The 20,890-nt window shown below is 41.7% G+C and overlaps 2 non-coding genes across 2 annotated transcripts; one reads left to right on the top strand and one right to left on the bottom strand.

Annotated features, from left to right (window-relative positions):
• Window positions 1–1,250: 1,250 nt before the first annotated feature.
• LOC130984470 (small nucleolar RNA R71) lies at window positions 1,251–1,358 on the bottom strand. Its single transcript, XR_009088405.1, has one exon. It is a non-coding gene; the product is annotated as a small nucleolar RNA R71 (small nucleolar RNA).
• Window positions 1,359–20,440: 19,082 nt separating this feature from the next.
• LOC130984477 (small nucleolar RNA R71) lies at window positions 20,441–20,548 on the top strand. The gene has a single exon (XR_009088412.1). It is a non-coding gene; the product is annotated as a small nucleolar RNA R71 (small nucleolar RNA).
• The last annotated feature ends 342 nt before the right edge of the window (window positions 20,549–20,890 follow it).

Below are 20,890 nucleotides of genomic sequence, written 5' to 3'. Positions count from 1 at the left end.
ATTGAATTTATTTATTTTAAGACCTAAAAAGCATGTTTTCACTCTTAAGCACAATTAAAGGAGAAGTTATAAAACCATGCTATTTCAATGGATAAATGTGGGTAAAAGGTCATAAAATATCTTAAAATCAATACAAGATAAACCGTCAAAACGGGGTTTATCACTATAATTAATGATTTACTTCAAAATTTTCAAGTTGTTACTTGCCTATTAAGAAAGGATCAATTTTTAAATTTTAAGAATCATATCTTTTAATTTCTTGTTAGTCAAGTAATCAACTTTAATTTTAAAACTTTCTTTTTATTAATTTGATTTACAATCATATCTTCTCAATCATATCTTTTCAATCACATCTTTTTCAAAATTAATTTTCAATCATATCTTTTGGATTTCTAATTTCAAAATCTTTTTCAAAAATCACTTAATTTCTTTCCCACTCTTAGTTTTCGAAAATCATCAATCAATTTTCAAAATTCTTTTAAAATCTTTTATTTTAATTTAGAAAATTCTTCCCCTCTTCTCACATCCTTCTATTTAAAGGACTAAGACTCCTCATCAAGGTGCAATTCGAACTCTCTTCTTCTTTATGTGTTCGAATTCTTCTATCTCTACCTCCTCTTTCTATTCTTCTTTTCCTCTGACACTTTAAGGAATCTCTATACTGTGACATAGAGGATTCCATACTTTCTTGTTCTCTTCTCTTTCATATGAGCAGGAGCAAAGATAAAAGCATTCTTGTTGAAGCTGATCCTGAACCTGAAAGGACCTTGAAGAGAAAGCTAAGAGAAACTAAAGCACAACTCTCTCTAGAGGGCCTAACAGAGCTCTTCAAAGAAGAAGAAACCATGGCAGCCGAAAACAACAATAATGCCAACAATGCAAGGAAGGTGCTTGGTGACTTTACTACACCTACTCCCGACTTCTGTGGGAGAAGCATCTCAATCCCTGCCATTGGAGCAAACAACTTTGAGCTTAAGCCTCAATTAGTTTCTCTAATGCAACAGAATTGCAAGTTTTATGGACTTCCATTGGAAGATCCTCATCAGTTTTTAGTTGAGTTCTTGCAAATCTGTGACACTGTCAAGACCAATGGGGTTGACCCTGAGGTCTACAGACTTATGCTCTATCCTTTTGCTGTAAGAGACAGAGCTAGGACATGGTTGGACTCACAACCTAAAGAAAGCCTGAACTCTTAGGAAAAGCTAGTCAATGCCTTCTTGGCAGAGTTCTTTCCACCTCAAAAATTGAGTAAGCTTAGAGTGGAAGTCCAAACCTTCAGACAGAAGGAAGGTGAATCCCTCTATGAAGCTTGGGAAAGATACAAACAATTGATCAGAAGGTGTCCTTCTGACATGCTTTCTGAATGGAGCATCATAGGTATCTTCTATGATGGTCTGTCTGAACTGTCCAAGATGTCATTGGACAACTCTGCTGGAGGATCTCTTCATCTGAAGAAGACGCCTGCAGAAGCTCAGGAACTCATTGAAATGGTTGCAAATAACCAATTCATGTACACTTCTGAAAGGAATCTTGTGAATAATGGGATAAATCAGAAGAAAGGAGTTCTTGAGATTGATACTCTGAACGCCATATTGGCTCAGAATAAAATATTGACTCAACAAGTCAATATGATTTCTCAGAGTTTGTCTGGAATGCAAGCAGCAATAGGCAGTGCAAAGGAAGCTTCATCTGAAGAAGAAGCTTATGATTCTGAGAACCCTGCAATAAAAGAGGTGAATTACATGGGAGAACCCTATGGAAACACCTATAATCTTTCATGGAGAAATCATTCAAATCTATCATGGAAGGACCAACAGAGGCCTCAACAAGGCTTCAACAACAACAACGGTGAAAGAAACAGGTTTAGCAATGGCAAGCCTTTTCCATCATCTTCTCACCAACAGACAGAGAATTCTAAGCAGAACTCCTTTGACTTAGCAACTATAGTCTCTGATCTAATTAAAACCACTCAAAGTTTCATGAATGAAACAAGGTCCTCCATTAGAAATTTGGAGGCACAAGTGGGTCAGCTGAGTAAGAAAATTACTGAACTCCCTCCTAGCAATACAAAAGAGAATCCAAAAAGAGAGTGCAAGGCCATAAACACGTCTCACATGGCCGAACCTGGAGAGGAGGAAGAGGCAGTGATCCCCACTGAGGAAGACCTCAATGGACGTCCACTGACCTCCATGGAGTTCCCTGATGAGGAACCATGGGAATCTGAGGCTCACACTGAGACCATAGAGATTCCATTGAATTTACTTCTGCCATTCATGAGCTCTGATGAGTATTCCTCCTCTGAAGAGGATGAAGATGTTACTGAAGAGCAAGTTGCTAAGTACCTTGGAGCAATCATGAAGCTAAATGCCAAGTTATTTGGTAATGAGACTTGGGAGGATGAACCTCCATTGCTCATCAAAGAACTGGATGACTTGACTAGGCAGAGATTACCTCTAAAGAGACAGGACCCTGGAAAGTTCTCAATCCCTTGTACCATAGGCACCATGACCTTTGAGAAGGCTCTATGTGACCTAGGATCAAGCATAAACCTTATGCCTCTCTCTGTAATGGAGAAGCTAGGGATAATTGAGGTACAAGCTGCTAGAATCTCACTAGAGATGGCAGTCAATTCAAAGAAATAGGCTTATGGACTTGTAGAGTATGTCTTGGTAAAGGTTGAAGACCATTACATCCCTGCTGATTTCATAATCCTAGAAACTGGGAAGTGTATGGATGAATCCATCATCCTTGGAAAACCCTTCGAAGCCACAGCAAAAGCTGTGATTGATGTTGACAGAGGAGAATTGATCATTCAAGTGAATGAAGATTCCCTTGTGTTTAAAACTCAAGGACATCCCTCTGTAACCATGGAGAGGAAGCATGAAGAGCTTCTCTCAATACAGAGTCAAACAGAGCCCCCACAATCAAACTCTAAGTTTTGTTTTGGGAGGCCACAACCAAACTTTAAGTTTGGTGTTGAACCCCCACATTCAAACTCTAAGTTTGGTGTTGGGAGGTTCCAACATTGCTCTGAACATCTGTGAGGCTCCATGAGAGCCCACTGTCAAGCTATTGACATTAAAGAAGCGCTTGTTGGGAGGCAACCCAATTTTTACTTATCTATGTTAAATTTCTATTTTCTTTTGTTATTTTATGTTTTCTGTAGGTTGATGATCATGTGAAGTCACAAAAACAATTGAAAAAGCAAAAACAGAATGAAAAACAGAATGAAAAATAGAACACCCTGGAGGAGAAACTTACTGGCGTTTAAACGCCAGTAAGGGTAGCAGAATGGGCGTTAAACGCCCAGTCTGGCACCATTCTGGGCGTTTAACGCCAGAAAAGGGCACCAGACTGGCGTTTAACGCTAGGAATGGGCAAGAAGCTGGCGTTAAACGCCAGAAATGGGTAGCAGCCTGGTGTTTAACGCCAGGATTGGCAGAAAGGGGCGTTTTTGCACGCCACTTGGTGCAGGGATGAGATATCCTTGACACCTCAGGATTTGTGGACCCCACAGGATCCCCACTTACCCCACCCCTCTCTCTTCTTCACCCATTCACCAATCACCTCAACACCTCTTCCCCAAAAACCCCTCACCTATCAAATCCCACCATTATCTTCACCACTCACATCCATCCTTCATAAAACTCCACCTACCTCACCATTCAAATTCAAACCACTTTCCCTCCCAAACCCACCCTAGATGGCCGAAACATACCCCCCCTCTCCACTCCTATATAAACCCATCTTCACTCCTTCATTTTCACACAACCTAAACACTACTTCTCCCCCTTGGCCGAAACACAAAGCCCCCTCCATCTCCTCTATTTCTTCTTCTTCTACTCTCTTCTTTCTTCTTTTGCTCGAGGACGAGCAACCTTCTAAGTTTGGTGTGGTAAAAGCTAAAGCTTTTTGTTTTTCCATAACCATTTATGGCACCAAAGGCCGGAGAAACCTCTAGAAAGAGAAAAGGGAAGGCAAAAGCTTCCACCTCCGAGTCATGGGAGATGGAGAGATTCCTCTCAAGGGTGCATCAAGACCACTTTTATGAAGTTGTGGCCAAGAAGACGGTAAGCCCCGAGGTCCCCTTCAAGCTCAAAAAGGGTCAACTTTGATCAAAGGTTGGACCAAGTCCTCATAGACATCTGTGAAGAGGGCGCTCAATGGAAGAGAGAGGGAAGCCGGTTCAACTAAGAAGGCATGACCTCAAGTCCATCACCAAGAAAAGGGTGGAGCAAATAAGAGAACCTCATCAAGAGCATGAGGAAATTCCTCATCATGAAATCCCTGAGATGCCTCAAGGGATGTATTTTCCTCCACAAAACTATTGGGAGCAAATCAATACCTCCCTAGGAGAATTAAGTTCCAGTATGGGACAACTAAGGGTGGAGCATCAAGAGCATTCCATCCTCCTCCATGAAATTAGAGAAGACCAAAGAACCATGAGAGAGGAGCAACAAAGGCAAGGAAGAGACATTGAGGAGCTCAAGCACTCCATAAGATCTTCAAGAGGAAGAACAAGCCGCCATCACTAAGGTGGACCTGTTCTTTAACTTCCTTGTTCTTTATTTTCCTGTTTTTCGAAAATTATGCTTTATATTTATCTATGTTTGTGTCTTTATTACATGATCATTAGTGTCTTAGTATCTATGCCTTAAAGTTATGGATGTCCTATGAATCCGCACCTTAAATGAAAAATGTTCTTAATTGAAAAAGAAAAAGAAATGCATGAATTTCGAATTTTATAACAGATTAATTATTTTGATGTGGTGGCAATACTTTTGTTTTCTGAATGTACGCTTGAACAGTGCATATGTCTTTTGAATTTGTTGTTCATGAATGTTAAAATTGTTGGCTCTTGAAAGAATGATGGAAAAGGAGAAATGTTACTGAGGATCTGAAAAATCATCAAATTGATTCTTGAAGCAAGAAAAAGCAGTAAAAAGCTTGCAGAAAAAAAAAAGAGAGTATATGCGAAAAAAAAGAGAGAAAGAAAAAGAAAGAGCAAGCAGAAAAAGTCAATAGCCCTTTAAACCAAAAGGCAAGGGTAAAAATAAAAAGGATCCAAGGCTTTGAGCATCAGTGGATAGGAGGGCCCACAGGAATAATATCATGGCCTAAGCGGCTAAACCAAGCTGTCCCTAACCATGTGCTTGTGGCGTGAAGGTGTCAAGTGAAAACTTGAGACTGAGCGGTTAAAGTCGTGATCCAAAGCAAAAAGAGTGTGCTTAAGAACCCTGGACACCTCTAATTGGGGACTCTAGCAAAGCTGAGTCACAATCTGAAAAGGTTCACCCAGTTATGTGTTTGTGGCATGTATGTATCCGGTGGTAATACTGGAAGATAGAGTGCTTTGGGCCACGGCCAAGACTCATGAAGTAGCTGTGTTCAAGAATCAACATACTTAACTAGGAGAATCAATAACACTATCTGGATTCTGAGTTCCTATAGAAGCCAATCATTCTGAACTTCAAAGGATAAAGTGAGATGCCAAACTGTTCAGAGGCAAAAAGCTATAAGCCCCGCTCATCTAATTAATACTGATCTTCATCGATGTTTTCGGAATTCAATGTATATTCTCTTCTTTTTATCCTATTTGATTTTCAGTTGCTTGGAGACAAGCAACAATTGAAGTTTGGTGTTGTGATGAGCGGATAATTTATACGCTTTTTGGCATCATTTTTAGTCTGTTTTTAGTATGTTTTAGTTAGTTTTTATTATATTTTTATTAGTTTTTATTTAAAATTCACTTTTCTAGACTTTACTATGAGTTTGTGTGTTTTTCTGTGATTTCAGGTATTTTCTGGCTGAAATTGAGGGACCTGAGCAAAAATCTTATCCAGAGGCTGAAAAAGGACTACAGATGTTGTTGGATTCTGACCTCCCTGCACTCAAAGTGAACTTTCTGGAGCTACAGAAACCCAATTGGTGCGCTCTTAATTGCGTTCAAAAGTAGACATCCTGAGCTTTCAATCAATATATAATACTCCATACTTTGCCTGAGATTTGTTGGCCCAAACAGGCGTTCCAAGTCAGCTTAAGAATTCTAGCGTTTAACGCCGGAACTGGCACACAAGCTGGAGTTAAACGCCCAAACTGGCACAAAAGCTGGCGTTTAACTCCAAGAAAAGTCTCTACACATGAAAGCTTCAATGCTCAGACCAAGCACACACCAAGTGGGCCCATAGGTGGATTTTTACGTCATTTACTCATTTTTTGTAAACCCTAAGCTACTAGTTCTCTATAAATAGGACCTTTTGCTATTGTATTTTCATCTTTGGACGTCTAGTTCTTAGATCATGGGGGCTGGCCTCTCAGCCATGCCTAGACCTTGTTCTTATGTATTTTCAATGGTAGAGTTTCTACACACCATAGATTAAGGTGTGGAGCTCTACTGTACCTCGAGTATCAATGCAATTACTACTATTTTCCTTTCAATTCAGCTTATTCTTGTTCTAAGATATTCATTCGCACTCAAGAACTTGATGAATGTGATTATTATGTGACGCTCATCATCATTCTCACTTATGAACGCGTGCCTGACAACCACTTCCGTTCTACATGCAAACAAGGCTTAAATGTGTATCTCTTGGATTCCTTAATCAGAATATTCGTGGTATAAGCTAGAATCCATTGGCGGTCATTCTTGAGAATCCGAAAAGTCTAAACCTTGTCTGTGGTATTCCGAGTAGGATTTAGGGATTGAATGACTGTGACGAGCTTCAAACTCGCGATTGTGGGGTGTTAGTGACAGACGCAAAAGAATCACTGGATTCTATTCCGACATGATCGAGAACCGAGAGATGAATAGCCGTGCTATGACAGAGCGCGTTGAACATTTTCACTGAGAGGACGGGACTGTAGCCATTGACAATGGTGATGCCCAACATACAGCTTGCCATTGATGATCACAATTTCGTGCACTAGTATCCTGACTAAGAATAACAAGATAGCCATAGATTGCTTCAAGCCAACAATCTCCATGGGATCGACCCTTACTCACGTAAGGTATTACTTGGACGACCCAGTGCACTTGCTGGTTAGTGGTACGAGTTGTGAAAAGTGTGATTTACAATTTCGTGCACCAGTCATCCACGTGGACACGTGGATCAAATGGTGCCAGGGGCACGCCTCCAGCCATATACCTGCGCAACTCTCTGTTCCTTTTCATTAATGCTTCGAAAGCACAATGACGCGAGCGCGTCAGCGACGCTGGCGCGTCGCATGCCGGAACCCTTTTTTATATATAAAAATGCAATATGCAGTTTGTGGATGAGACGCAAAAGATAGGCATTAGTACTGAGAAGAGTTATTGACAAGGGAAGATAAGGAGAGAGGAGGAACGATCATACCATGGTGGGTTGTCTCCCACCTAACACTTTGCTTTAACGTCCTTAAGTTGGACGCTCCACTAGCTCAGTCTTCTGCTGTGGGCGGATCTTCCAAGAGGAAGATCTCTAGTTCCTGGTTTTCGCCATCTTTTCACCATGGAATAACTTCAAGTGATGTCCATTGACCTTGATAAGTTCAGAGCTTGAAGGATGGCTCAAGTGAAAGACTCCATAAGGTTCCACCTTCTCTACTCGATAGGGACCATCCCATCTGGATCTCAGCTTGCCTGGCATGAGTCGTATTCTGGAGTTGTAAAGTAAGACTAAGTCCCCAGGTTGGAATTCTCTTCGCTTAATGCTCTTGTCATGCACAGCCTTCACCTTCTCTTTATACAGCCTGAGTTTTCATAAGCTTTTAGGCGAAGGCTCTCTAATTCTTGTAGTTGCAACTTCCGTTCAGCTCCGGCTCTCTCATAGTCCATGTTGCACTCCTTTACCGCCCAGAAGGCTTTGTGCTCCAACTCAACTGGGAGATGACAGGCTGATGAGCGGATAATTTATACGCTTTTTGGCATTGTTTTTAGGTAGTTTTTAGTAAGTTCAAGCTACTTTTAGGGATGTTTTCCTTAGTTTTTATGTTAAATTCACATTTCTGGACTTTACTATGAGTTTGTGTGTTTTTCTGTGATTTCAGGTAAATTCTGACTGAAATTGAGAGATTTGAGCAAAACTCTGAAAAAGGCTGACAAAAGGACTGCTGATGCTGTTGGATTCTGACCTCCCTGCACTCGAAATGGATTTTCTGGAGCTACAGAACTCCAATTGGCGCACTCTCAACGGCGTTGGAAAGTAGACATCCAGGGCTTTCCAGCAATATATAATAGTTCATACTTTATGCGAAGAATGACGACGTAACTTGGCGTTGAACGCCAAGTACATGCTGCTGTCTGGAGTTAAACGCCAGAAAAACGTCATGATCCGGAGTTGAACGCCCAAAACACGTCATAACTCAGAATTCAACTCCAAGAGAAGCCTCAGCTCGTGGATTGATCAAGCTCAGCCCAAGCACACACCAAGTGGGCCCCGAAAGTGGATTTATGCATCAATTACTTACTCATGTAAACCCTAGTAGCTAGTCTAGTATATATAGGACACTTATCTATTGTATTAGACATCTTTGGTCTCAGTTTTGTATTATTCTTCATCTTAGGAGATCATTGATCACGTTTTAGGGGGCTGGCCATTCGGCCATGCCTGAACCCTTTGCTTATGTATTTTCAACGGTGGAGTTTCTGCACACCATAGATTAAGGGTGTGGAGCTCTGCTGTACCTCAAGTATTAATGAAGTTCTATTTTCTTTTATTCAAATGCTATCTTATTCTTATTCCAAGATATTCATTCGTACCCAAGAACATGATGAATGTGATGAGTTAGATAACCCTCATTATCATTCTCACTTATGAACGCGCGTGATTGACAACCACTTCCGTTCTACATGCAACCGAGCTTGAATGTGTATCTCTTAGATTCCCCAACAGAATCTTCGTGGTATAAGCTAGATAGATGGCGGCATTTATGAGGATCCGGAAAGTCCAACCTTGTCTGTGGTGTTCCGAGTAGGATCCTGGGAATCCGGAAAGTCTAACCTTGTCTGTGGTATTCCGAGTAGGATTCCGGTAATGAATGACTGTGACGTGCTTCAAACTTGCAACCTGCTGGGCGTTAGTGACAGACGCAAAAGAATCAAGGGATTTTATTCCAGTAGGAGCGGGAACCAACCAGTGATTAGCCGTACTGTGACAGAGTGCGTGAGCATTAGTTTTCACTGCGAGGATGGGATGTAGCCATCAACCATGGGTGATGCCTCCAGACTGATTAGCTGTGCGAGTGACAGCCGCATAGGATATTTTCCCGAGAGGATGAAAGTAGCCACAGCTGATGGTGAACCCCTATACAAAGCTTGCCATGGAAAGGAGTAAGAAGGACTGAGTAGAAGCAGTGGGAGAGCAGGCGTCCGTGAGCTCTACAGCATCTCCATTCCGCTTATCTGAAATTTCCACCAATGAATCTGCATAAGTATTCTATCCCTTTTATTATTCCTTTTTATTTATTATTTATCCCAATAATCACAATTACCCTTTAATCTCCCTAACTGAGATCTACAAGGTGACCATAGCTTGCTTCATACCAACAATCTCTGTGGATTCGACCCTTACTCACGTAAGGTTTATTACTTGGACGACCCAGTACACTTGCTGGTTAGTTGAACGGAGTTGTGAATTCAACCAGTGCCATAATAGTGATTTCATACAAAGACAAACAACTTGAAAAGAATAGTGATCACAATTTCGTCCACCACAGGCCTTTCCATAAACCAAGCGGAAAGGACTCATCCCAATCGGTGTCTTGTATGCTGTCCGATATGCCCAAAGCGCGTCTTGGAGCCTGGTGCTCCAGTCCTTTCTATGAGGCTTGACTACCTTTTGTAGTATGCACTTTATGTCTCTGTTAGATACCTCTGCTTGCCCATTAGTCTTGAGGTGATAGGCTGTTGATACTTTATGAATTATCCCATGCCTCTTTAGTAAACTTGTTAGTCTCCTGTTGCAAAAGTGAGTGCCTTGATCGCTCACGATTGCTTGTGGTGATCCAAAGTGACAAATAATATGGTTTCTAATAAAGGAAACAATAGTGTTAGCATCATCAGTACGGGTAGGAATTGCTTCCACCCATTTAGAAACATAATCTACAGCTAACAGTATATAAAGGTGGCCATTCGAATTTGGAAATGGACCCATGAAGTCAATGCCCCAAACATAAAAAATTTCACAGAAAAGCATAATTTATTGAGGCATTTCATCCCTTTGGGATATATTACCAAACCTTTGGCATGGAGGACAAGATTTACAAAGGTCACCAGCATCTTTAAAAAGAGTAGGCCACCAAAATTCGCAGTCTAAAACCTTTCTAGTAGTTCGTTAAGGCCCAAAATGTCCTCTACTCTCAAATAAGTGGCATGCCTCTAAAATGGACTGGAATTCTGATTGGGGTACACACCGTCTAATTACCTGGTCATCACCACACCTCCACAGATATGGGTCATCCCATACATAGTATTTGGACTCGCTTTTCAGCTTGTCTCTCTGATGCTTAGTAAAATTGGGAGGAAAAGTATGGCTAACTAGATAATTAGCTACAGGTGCATACCAAGGGGCTACATCAGATACTGCCTGTAAGCTATCAAATGGAAAATTATCATTGATAGGAATGGAGTCATCTTTAATGTGCTCAAGGCGACTTAAGTGGTCAGCCACTAAATTTTGGTTACCACTCCTATCTTTAATTTCCAGATCAAATTCTTGCAGCAGTAACATCCAATGTATTAGCCTTGGTTTAGACTCTTTTTTAGCTAATAAATATTTTAGAGCTGCATGGTCTGAGTACACTACTACCTTAGTACCAAGTAAGTAGGCTCGGAATTTATCCAGAGCAAAAACGATAGCTAGAAGCTCTTTTTCAATAGTAGTGTAATTAGATTGAGCAGCATCTAAAGTCTTAGATGCATAAGCAATTACAAAAGGGTCGTTACCTTCATGTTAAGCCAGTGCTGCTCCTACTGCATGATTGGAGGCGTCACACATGATTTCAAATGGTTGACTCCAGTCTGGTCCCCTCACAATCGGAGCTTTAGTCAAGGCGGTCTTTAGCTTATTAAACGCTTGTTTGCAATCCTCACTGAACTCGAACTCAATGTCTTTCTGCAGTAGTATGGATAAGGGTAGTGCTACCTTACTGAAGTCCTTAATGAATCTCCTGTAAAAACCTGCATGGCCAAGGAACGAACGGACTTCCCTCACGGAGGAGTGGTAAGGTAAACTAGAAATAACATCCACCTTTGCTGGGTCTACAGAGATACCAGTATCATAAACAACATGTCCTAGAATAACACCTTGTTTTACCATAAAATGACACTTTTCAAAATTTAAAACAAGGTTTGAACTAACACACTTGTCCAATACTTTAGATAAACTATCCAAGCAAAGGTTAAATGAATCACCATAAACGCTAAAGTCATCCATAAAAACTTCCATACAGGTCACAATGAGATTAGAGGAAAGGCTCATCATACACCTTTGGAAAGTAGCTGGTGCATTGCACAAGCCAAAGGGCATTCTTTTATAAGCATAAGTCCCAAAAGAACATGTAAAAGTAGTCTTTTCCTGATCTTCAGGAGCTATATGGATTTGAAAATAACCTGTATAACCATCTAAAAAGCAGTAGTGAGATTTACCTGATAGGTGATCAAGCATCTGATCAATGAATGGCAAGGGATAATGATCCTTGCGAGTGGCTTGGTTGAGACGCCTGTAGTCAATGCAAACTCTCCATGCGTTCTGCACTCTGGTTGTCATAAGTTCTCCTTGCTCATTCCTTATTGTTGTGACTCCAGACTTCTTGGGCACCACTTGTACTGGGCTGACCCATTTGCTATCTGAAATTGGGTAAAAGATATCTGCTTCAAGTAGTCTGGTTACTTCCTTCTTGACAACTTCTAAGATGGTGGGATTCAATCTTCTCTGAGGTTGACGGATAGGCTTTGCTCATTCTTCTAAGAATATTCTATGTTCACAAACTTGAGGGTTGATGCCTACTATATCTGCCAAGCTCCATCCAATTGCTTTCTTATGCATCCTCAATACACTAAGCAGTTGTTCTTCTTGTTGGGAAGTGAGCTCCCTTGCAATGATAACCGGAAATTTCTGCTTGTCTTCAAGGTACGCATACTTGAGGTGTGGAGAAAGGGGCTTTAATTCCATTTTCCGCTCATGGTTTGGTTCTGGATTCTCTGGGGCGGGTGAAAATGGTGATGAATCTTCAGTATGTTCAGAGGGTGTCCCCACACTTGGGTCTTGCTCCATGTGACTCTCTTCTATTTCTTCCTGGTGAGTTGCAGCTAAAATTTCATCAATAATGTCACATTGGAATATGGAGTGATCTTCTAGGGGATGCTTCATAGCTTCATCTAGATTGAAGCTCACTGTTCTGCCATCTACCTCAAAGGAATAGGTACCCGAAAAGGCATCCAGCTTGAATTTTGAGGTCTTCAAAAATGGTCTACCAAGCAGGATTGACGAAGGTCTCCCTGAGTCATTTTGGGGCATCTCCAAGATATAAAAATCAATGGGAAACGTGAGCCCCTTAATGCTCACTAATACATCTTCAGCAATTCCAACTACTGTGATAATACTTTTATCTGCTAACACAAAACGAGTTGCCGACCTTTTTAAGGGAGGGAGCCTTAAAGCATTATATATAGACAAGGGCATAATACTCACGCATGCTCCTAAATCACACATATAGTAAGAAAATATCACACCTCCAATGGTACAATTAACCTTGCATGGGCCTGCATCACTACATTTTTCAGGTATATTTTCCATTAAAGTAGATATAGAACTACCTAAAGGAATAGTTTCTAATTCATTAATTTTGCCTTTATGTATGCACAACTCCTTTAGAAACTTTGCGTATTTAGGCACTTGCTGAATAACATCAAAAAAGGGAACAATTACCTCAACCTTTTTGAAGATCTCTACCATTTTGGGATCAAGTTCCATCTACTTTCTGGGCTTCTTAGCAAGGTGTGGAAATGGAATAGGAGTGGCGTCTTTTATAGCTTTAGCTTGCTGGGGTTCTGCACTCCTTGGTTGGGCTGCTTCTGCTTCAGCCACGCCTTGTGCTTCTTCTTCTTCTTCAACATCCTCTACCTCAACCGTGTCCGCAGCTGGGGCATTTTCTGATGGGCTTGATTCCTCTAGATTCCTCTCTTGCAGTGTGGTTCCAGATCTCAGGGTAATGGCATTGATGCCACCCTTGGGGTTGGGTAATGGTTGAGAGGGAAATCCACCGGAGCTTGAGGACTGGTTGTTAGAGTTATTCAGTGATCCAATCTGTGAGACGAGGGCTTGCAAGGTAAAGTTCAGACCATTTAAAGTAGAAGTAAGATTATTTTCCATGGCCTGTTGTCTCCGATCAATAGATTGCAGTAACTCATTATTAGGAGATGAAGAGCGATAAGTGATCTGAGGGGTCTGCTGAGATGCTTGAGGCTGCCTTAGATGAGGTGCTCTGTAGGCCTGATTCTGATTCTGTTGCCTGAAGTTGTTATTGTTATTCCACCTCTGGTTTCCATTGTTATCTCTGCCTCCTCTGTTATGATTGTCCCTCCAACCCTGGTTAGAATTATCTCTACAGCCTTGGTTGGGGTTATCCTGCCATCCATGGTTGTAGCCGCCACCTTGATTGTACCCTTGATTGGGGCGGTCATAGAAGTTGTGGGTGGCTGCCACAGTGTGGTCTTCCTGTTGGAGTTGCGGACACTCATCAGTATAATGACTGTAATCGGCACAGATCATGTATACTCTCTGTGGAACCAATTGTTGGCTGTGCTGTGGTGGAGAAGGCTGAACTTGCTGAGCTTGTTATTGACTTAGTTGCATCTGCTTCAGTAAGTTGGTCATTTCACATAAGCTCTGAGTTATAGCAGCAGTCTCTTCGCTAAAGGATACCTCTGCAACAGCTCTTGACCAACTTTGTTTCTGCCTGTGATTCCTAGTAGATTTAGCTAAGTCGCTAATCAATTGCCATGCCTCTTTTGTAGTCTTGTACTTTTTCATAGACCCATTGCTAGCACCTTCCAATGTGGTCTTATCTTGAGATTTCATGCCCTGTGTAAAGTAACCGAGCAACACTATCTTGTCAATCATATGGTGGGGACATGCTTCCAGAAGATTATTGAAGCGCTCCCAATATTCGTAGAGAGTCTCAGATTTGTCCTGAACAATCATGGAAAAGTCTTTCTTTAGTTTATCGGTAACCTCAGCTGGAAAGAATTTCTCCAAAAATTCTCTTCTAAGCGTATTCCAGTTAGAAACAGTTTCTCTGGGTTGAGTGTAGTACCACTCTTTTGCCTTCCCCTCAAGAGAGAATGGGAAAGCCTTTAGCAGAATAGAAGTTTCGTCAGTACCATCACGCTTAACAGTAGAATAAGCTGTCTGAAAATCCCTAAGGTGCTTGATAGGCTCTTGAGCAGGTAAGCCATAAAACTTGGGCATCAAATTGAGTAGTGCAGTCTTTATTCCAAAGTCCACAGCCACTGTTGGTAGCGTGCCTGGTATGGCTGTAGTGTAAAATCAGGGGCTCCAGCCTCCTGGATAGTGACTCTCCTAGGTGCTACCATGTCACCTGCACGTGAATCAACTGAATCAGTAGAGGGGGAGCGTATTTCTCCCTTAGATGATGTTTCAAATTCATCCTCAGAGAGGACTAGCCGACACTGAGCTTGCCTTATACGTGAATTAGTTCTTTCAATCTCAGGGTCAAATACTGGCAAGCTTGGATCAGGAAGTGAACGCGTCATTTAATGAAAGAAACGTGCAGCTCATAGTAACAAAATAAAAAAGAAAAATGCAATTAAATAAATTCCAATCAATAAATTAGCACACTATTGCAACTCCCCGGCAACGGTGGTAGCGCGAAATTGTGAACAATACTTTTCACAACTCTCATAATCCCTGGTCATGAACTCCAAAAACTTGGTGGTTCACTTCCATGGCATTACACAACTTCGCACAACTAACCAGCAAGTGCACTGGGTCGTCCAAGTAATACCTTACGTGAGTAAGGGTCGATCCCACGGAGATTGTTAGCATTGAAGCAAGCTATGGTCATCTTGTAAATCTTAGTCAGGAAAACTCAAATGTATATGATGATGAACGAAAATAATATAAAGATAAAGATAGTGATACTTATGTATATCATTGGTGTAAGAGCTTCAGACAAGTGTATGAAGATGCCTTCCCTTCCGTCTCTCTGCTTTCCTACTGCCTTCATCCAATCCTTCTTACTCCTTTCCATGGCAAGCTCGTGTAGGGTTTCACCATTGTCAGTGGCTACCTCCCATCCTCTCAGTGAAAGCGATTGCATATGTCCTGTCACGGCATAGCGGAATTCAGCTGTCGGTTCTCGGTCAGGCCGGAATAATATCCATTGATACTTTTGCGTCTGTCACTAACGCCCTAGCCTGCTAGGAGTTTGAAGCACGTCACAGTCATTCAGTCATTGAATCCTACTCAGAATACCACAGACAAGGTTAGACCTTCCGGATTCTCTTGAATGCTGCCATCAGTTCTTGCCTATACCACGAAGACTCTGATCTCACGGAATGGCTGGCTCGTTTGTCAGGCGAGCACTCGGTTGTCAGGCGATCAACCATGCATCGTGCAATCAGGAATCCAAGAGATATTCACTAAGCCTCAGATGCTTGTAGAACAAGAATGGTTGTCAGTCACCTTGTTCATGGGTGAGAATGGTGATGGGCGTCAATCATCACCTTCATCATGTTGAAGAACAAGTGATATCTTGGTAAAAGAACAAGCGGAATTGAATGGAAGAACAATAGTAATTGCATTAATACTCGAGGTACAGCAGAGCTCCACACCTTAATCTATGGTGTGTAGAAACTCCACCGTTGAAAATACATAAGAACAAGGTCTAGGCATGGCCGAATGGCCAGCCTCCCAAAGAGGGTTCAATCATAAAAACATGATCAAAAGCTCTCCATAATACAATAGTAAAAGGTCCTACTTATAGAAAACTAGTACATAGATGAGTAAATGACATAAAAATCCACGTCCGGGCCCACTTGGTGTGTGCTTGGGCTGAGCAATGAAGAAATTTCGTGTAGAGACTCTCCTTGGAGTTAAACGCCAGCTTTAGTGCCAGTTTGGGCGTTTAACTCCCAATTAGGTGCCAGTTCCGGCGTTTAACGCTGGAATTTCTTGGGGTGACTTTGAACGCCGGTTTGGGCCATCAAATCTTGGGCAAAGTATGGACTATTATATATTGCTGGAAAGCCCAGGATGTCTACTTTCCAACGCCGTTGAGAGCGCGCCAATTGGGCTTCTGTAGCTCCCGAAAATCCACTTCGAGTGCAGGGAGGTCAGAATCCAACAGCATCTGCAGTCCTTTTGAGTCTCTGGATCAGATTTTTGCTCAGGTCCCTCAATTTCAGCCAGAAAATACCTGAAATCACAGAAAAACACACAAACTCATAGTAAAGTCCAGAAAAGTGAATTTTAATTAAAAACTAATAAAAATATAATAAAAACTAACTAAATCATACTAAAAATATACTAAAAACAATGCCAAAAAGTGTACAAATTATCCGCTCATCACAACACCAAACTTAAATTGTTGCTTGTCCCGAAGCAACTGAAGATCAAATAGGATAAAAAGAAGAGAATATGCAATGAACTCCAAAAACATCTATGAAGATCAGTATTAATTAGATGAGCGGGGCTTTTATCTTTTTGCCTCTGAATAGTTTTGGCATCTCACTCTATCCCTTGTAATTCAGAATGATTGGCTTCTTTAGGAACTTAGAATCCAGATAGTGTTAATGATTCTCCTAGTAAAGTATGATGATTCTTGAACATAGCTATTTATTGAGTCTTGGCTGTGGCCCAAAGCACTCTGTCTTCCAGTATTACCACCGGATACATACATGCCACAGACACATAATTGGGTGAACCCTTTCAGATTGTGACTCAGCTTTGCTAAAGTCCCCAATTAGAGGTGTCCAGGGTTCTTAAGCACACTCTTATTGCCTTGGATCACAACTTTATTTCTTTCTTTTTTCTTTCTTCTCTTTTTTTTTTTCGAAATTTTTTTTTTTCGTTTGCTTTTTTTCTCTTTTTTTTTTCTTTCTTTTTCTTGCTCCAAGAATCATTTTTAATGATTTTTCAGATCCTCAGTAACATGTCTCCTTTTTCATCATTCTTTCAAGAGCCAATATTCATGAACCACAAGTTCAAAAGACATATGCACTGTTCAAGCATACATTCAAAGAACAAAAGTGTTGCCACCACATCAAAATAATTAAACTATTATAAAATTCAGAATTCATGCAATTCTTTCCTTTTCAATTAAGCACATTTTTATTCAAGAAAGGTGATGGATTCATAGGACATTCATAACTTTAAGGCATAGACACTAAGACACTAATGATCACAAGACACAAACATGGATAACCATAAGCATAAAAATCGAAAAACAGAAGAATAAAGAACAAGGAAATCAAGGAACGGGTCCACCTTAGTGATGGCGGCTCTTTCTTGCTCTTGAAGATCCTATGGAGTGCTTGAGCTCCTCAATGTCTCTTCCTTGTCTTTGTTGCTCCTCCCTCATGATTCTTTGATCTTCTCTAATTTCATGGAGGAGAATGGAGTGTTCTTGATGCTCCACCCTTAGTTGTCCCATGTTGGAACTCAATTCTCTTAGGGAGGTGTTTAGTTGCTCCCAATAATTTTGTGGAGGAAGGTGCATCCCTTGAGGAATCTCAGGGATCTCTTGATGAGAGGGGTCTCTTGTGTACTCCATCCTTTTCTTGGTGATGGGCTTGTCCTCATCAATGGGGGTATCTCCCTCTATGTCAACTCCAACTGAATAACAGAGGTGACAGATGAGATGAGGAAAGGCTAACCTTGCCAAAGTGGAGGTCTTGTCCGCCACCTTATAGAGTTCTTGGGCTATAACCTCATGAACCTCTATTTCTTCTCCAATCATGATGCTATGAATCATGATGGCCCGGTCTATGGTAACTTCGGACCGGTTGCTAGTGGGAATGATTGAGCGTTGTATGAACTCTAACCATCCTCTAGCCACAGGCTTGAGGTCATGCCTTCTCAATTGAACCGGCTTTCCTCTTGAATCTTGCCTCCATTGTGCGCCCTCTTCACATATGGTTGTGAGGACTTGGTCCAACCTTTGATCAAAGTTGACCCTTCTAGTGTAAGGATGCTCATCTCCTTGCATCATAGGCAAGTTGAACGCCACCCTCACACTCTCCGGACTAAAATCCAAGTATTTCCCCCGAACCATAGTGAGATAATTCTTTGGATTCGGGTTCACACTTTGGTCATGGTTCTTGGTGATCCATGCATTGGCATAGAACTCTTGAACCATCAAGATTCCGACTTGTTGAATGGGGTTGGTAAGTACTTCCCAACCTCTTCTTCGGATCTCATGGCGGATCTCCGGATATTCACCCTTTTTGAGTGAAAAGGGGACCTCGGGGATCACCTTCTTCAAGGCCACAACTTCATAGAAGTGGTCTTGATGCACCCTTGAGAGGAATCTATCCATCTCCCATGACTCGGAGGTGGAAGCTTTTGCCTTCCCTTTCCTCTTTTTAGAGGTTTCTCCGGCCTTGGATGCCATAAATGGTTATGAAAAAGCAACGCTTTTACCACACCAAACTTAAAATGTTTGCTCGTCCTCGAGCAAAAGAAGAAAGAAGAGAGTAGAAGAAGAAGAAATGAGGAAGAGGGGGAAGGTGGTGTGTTCAGCCAAGAAGGGAAAGAAGGGGTGTTTAGGTTGTGTGAAAATGAAGGGTTGAAGAAGGGTATATATAGGTGAGAGGGGGGTAATGGTTCGGCCATGATGGGTGGGTTTGGGAGGGAAAGTGGTTTGAATTTGAAGGGTGAGGTTGGTGGGGATTTATGAAGGATGGATGTGAGTGGTGAAGAGAAAGATGGGATTTGATAGGTGAAGGGTTTTTGGGGAAGAGGTATTGAGGTGATTGGTGAATGGGGGAAGAAGAGAGAGAGTGATGGTGGGGTCCTGTGGGGTCCACAGATCCTGTGGTGTCAAGGAAAAGTCATCCCTGCACCAAATGTTGCTCAAAATCACGTTTTGAGCTATTTCTGGCGTTAAACGCCGGGCTGGTGCCCATTCCTGGCGTTTAACGCCAGGTTGTTGCCCTTTACTGGCGTTTAACGCCAGTCTGGTGCCCCTTTCTGGCGTTAAATGCCCAGAATGGTGCCAGACTGGGCGTTAAACGCCCAACAGCTAGCATTACTGGCGTTTGAACGCCAGCTTCTTCTCCTCCAGGGTGTGCTGTTTTTCTTCCTGTTTTTCATTCTGTTTTTGCTTTTTTCATTATTTTTGTGACTTCTTATGATCATCAACCTACAAAAAAAAATAAAATGACAAAAGAAAATAGTTAACCATAAAACATTGGGTTGCCTCCCAACAAGCGCTTCTTTAATGTCATTAGCTTGACAGAGGACTCTCATGGAGCCTCAGAAATGCTCAGAACCGTGTTGGAACCTCCCAACACCAAACTTAGAGTTCGAATGTGGGGGTTCAACACCAAACTTAGAGTTTGGTTGTGGCCTCCCAACACCAAACTTAGAGTTTGACTGTGGGGGCTCTGCTTGGCTCTGTTTTGAGAGAAGCTCTTCATACTTCCTCTCCATGATGATAGAGGGATGTCCTTGGGCCTTAAACACCAAGGATTCTTCATTCACTTGAATGATCAACTCTCCTCTATCAACATCAATCACAGCCTTTGCTGTGGCTAGGAAGGGTCTGCCAAGGATGATGGATTCATCCATGCACTTCCCAGTCTCTAGGACTATGAAGTCAGTAGGGATGTAATGGTCTTTATTAGATCAGAGACCATTGTTGCTAAGTCAGAAGTATTCTGCTTAGAACTCTCTGTCTGTTGTTGAGAAGATGATGGAAAAGGCTTGTTATTGCCAAGCCGGTTTCTTCCACCATTATTATTGAAACCTTGTTGAGGTCTCTCTTGATTCTTCCATGAGAAATTGGGGTGATTCCTCCATGAAGAATTATAGGTGTTTCCATAGGGTTTTCCTAGGTAATTCACCTCTTCCATTGAAGGGTTCTCAGGATCATAAGCTTCTTCCTCAGATGAAGCTTCCTTAGTACTGTTTGGTGCATTTTGCATTCCAGACAGACTTTGAGAAATCAAATTGACTTGTTGAGTCAATATCTTGTTCTGAGCCAATATGGCATTCAGAGTGTCAATCTCAAGAACTCCTTTCTTCTGACTAGTCCCATTGTTCACAGGATTTCTTTCAGAAGTGTACATGAATTGGTTATTTGCAACCATTTCAATCAATTCTTGAGCTTCTGCAGGCGTCTTCTTCAGATGAAGAGATCCTCCAGCAGAGCTATCCAAGGACATCTTAGATAGTTCAGAGAGACCATCATAGAAAATACCTATGATGCTCCATTCAGAAAGCATGTCTGAGGGACATCTTCTGATTAAGTGTTTGTATCTTTCCCAAGCTTCATAGAGGGATTCTCCATCCTTCTGTCTGAAGGTTTGGACTTCCACTCTAAGCTTACTCCATCTTTGTGGTGGAAAGAACTTTGCCAAGAAGGCATTGACTAGCTTTTCCCAAGAGTCCAGGCTTTCTTTAGGTTGAGAATCCAACCATATTCTAGCTCTGTCTCTTACAGCAAAAGGGAATAGCATCAGTCTGTAGACCTCAGGGTTAACCCCATTAGTCTTGACTGTGTCACAGATTTGCAAGAATTCAGCTAAGAACTGATGAGGATCTTCCATTGGAAGTCCATGGAACTTGCAATTCTGTTGCATTAGAGAAACTAATTGAGGCTTAAGCTCAAAGTTGTTTGCTCCAATGGCAGGGATAGAGATGCTTCTCCCATAAAAATCAGGAGTAGG

Source organism: Arachis stenosperma, chromosome 5, assembly GCF_014773155.1.
Source record: "Arachis stenosperma cultivar V10309 chromosome 5, arast.V10309.gnm1.PFL2, whole genome shotgun sequence".
In the NCBI taxonomy this organism is placed as follows: domain Eukaryota; kingdom Viridiplantae; phylum Streptophyta; class Magnoliopsida; order Fabales; family Fabaceae; genus Arachis; species Arachis stenosperma.
The sequence above is the reverse complement of the archived record's forward strand: the minus strand, read 5'-3'. Positions and strand labels throughout refer to the sequence as shown.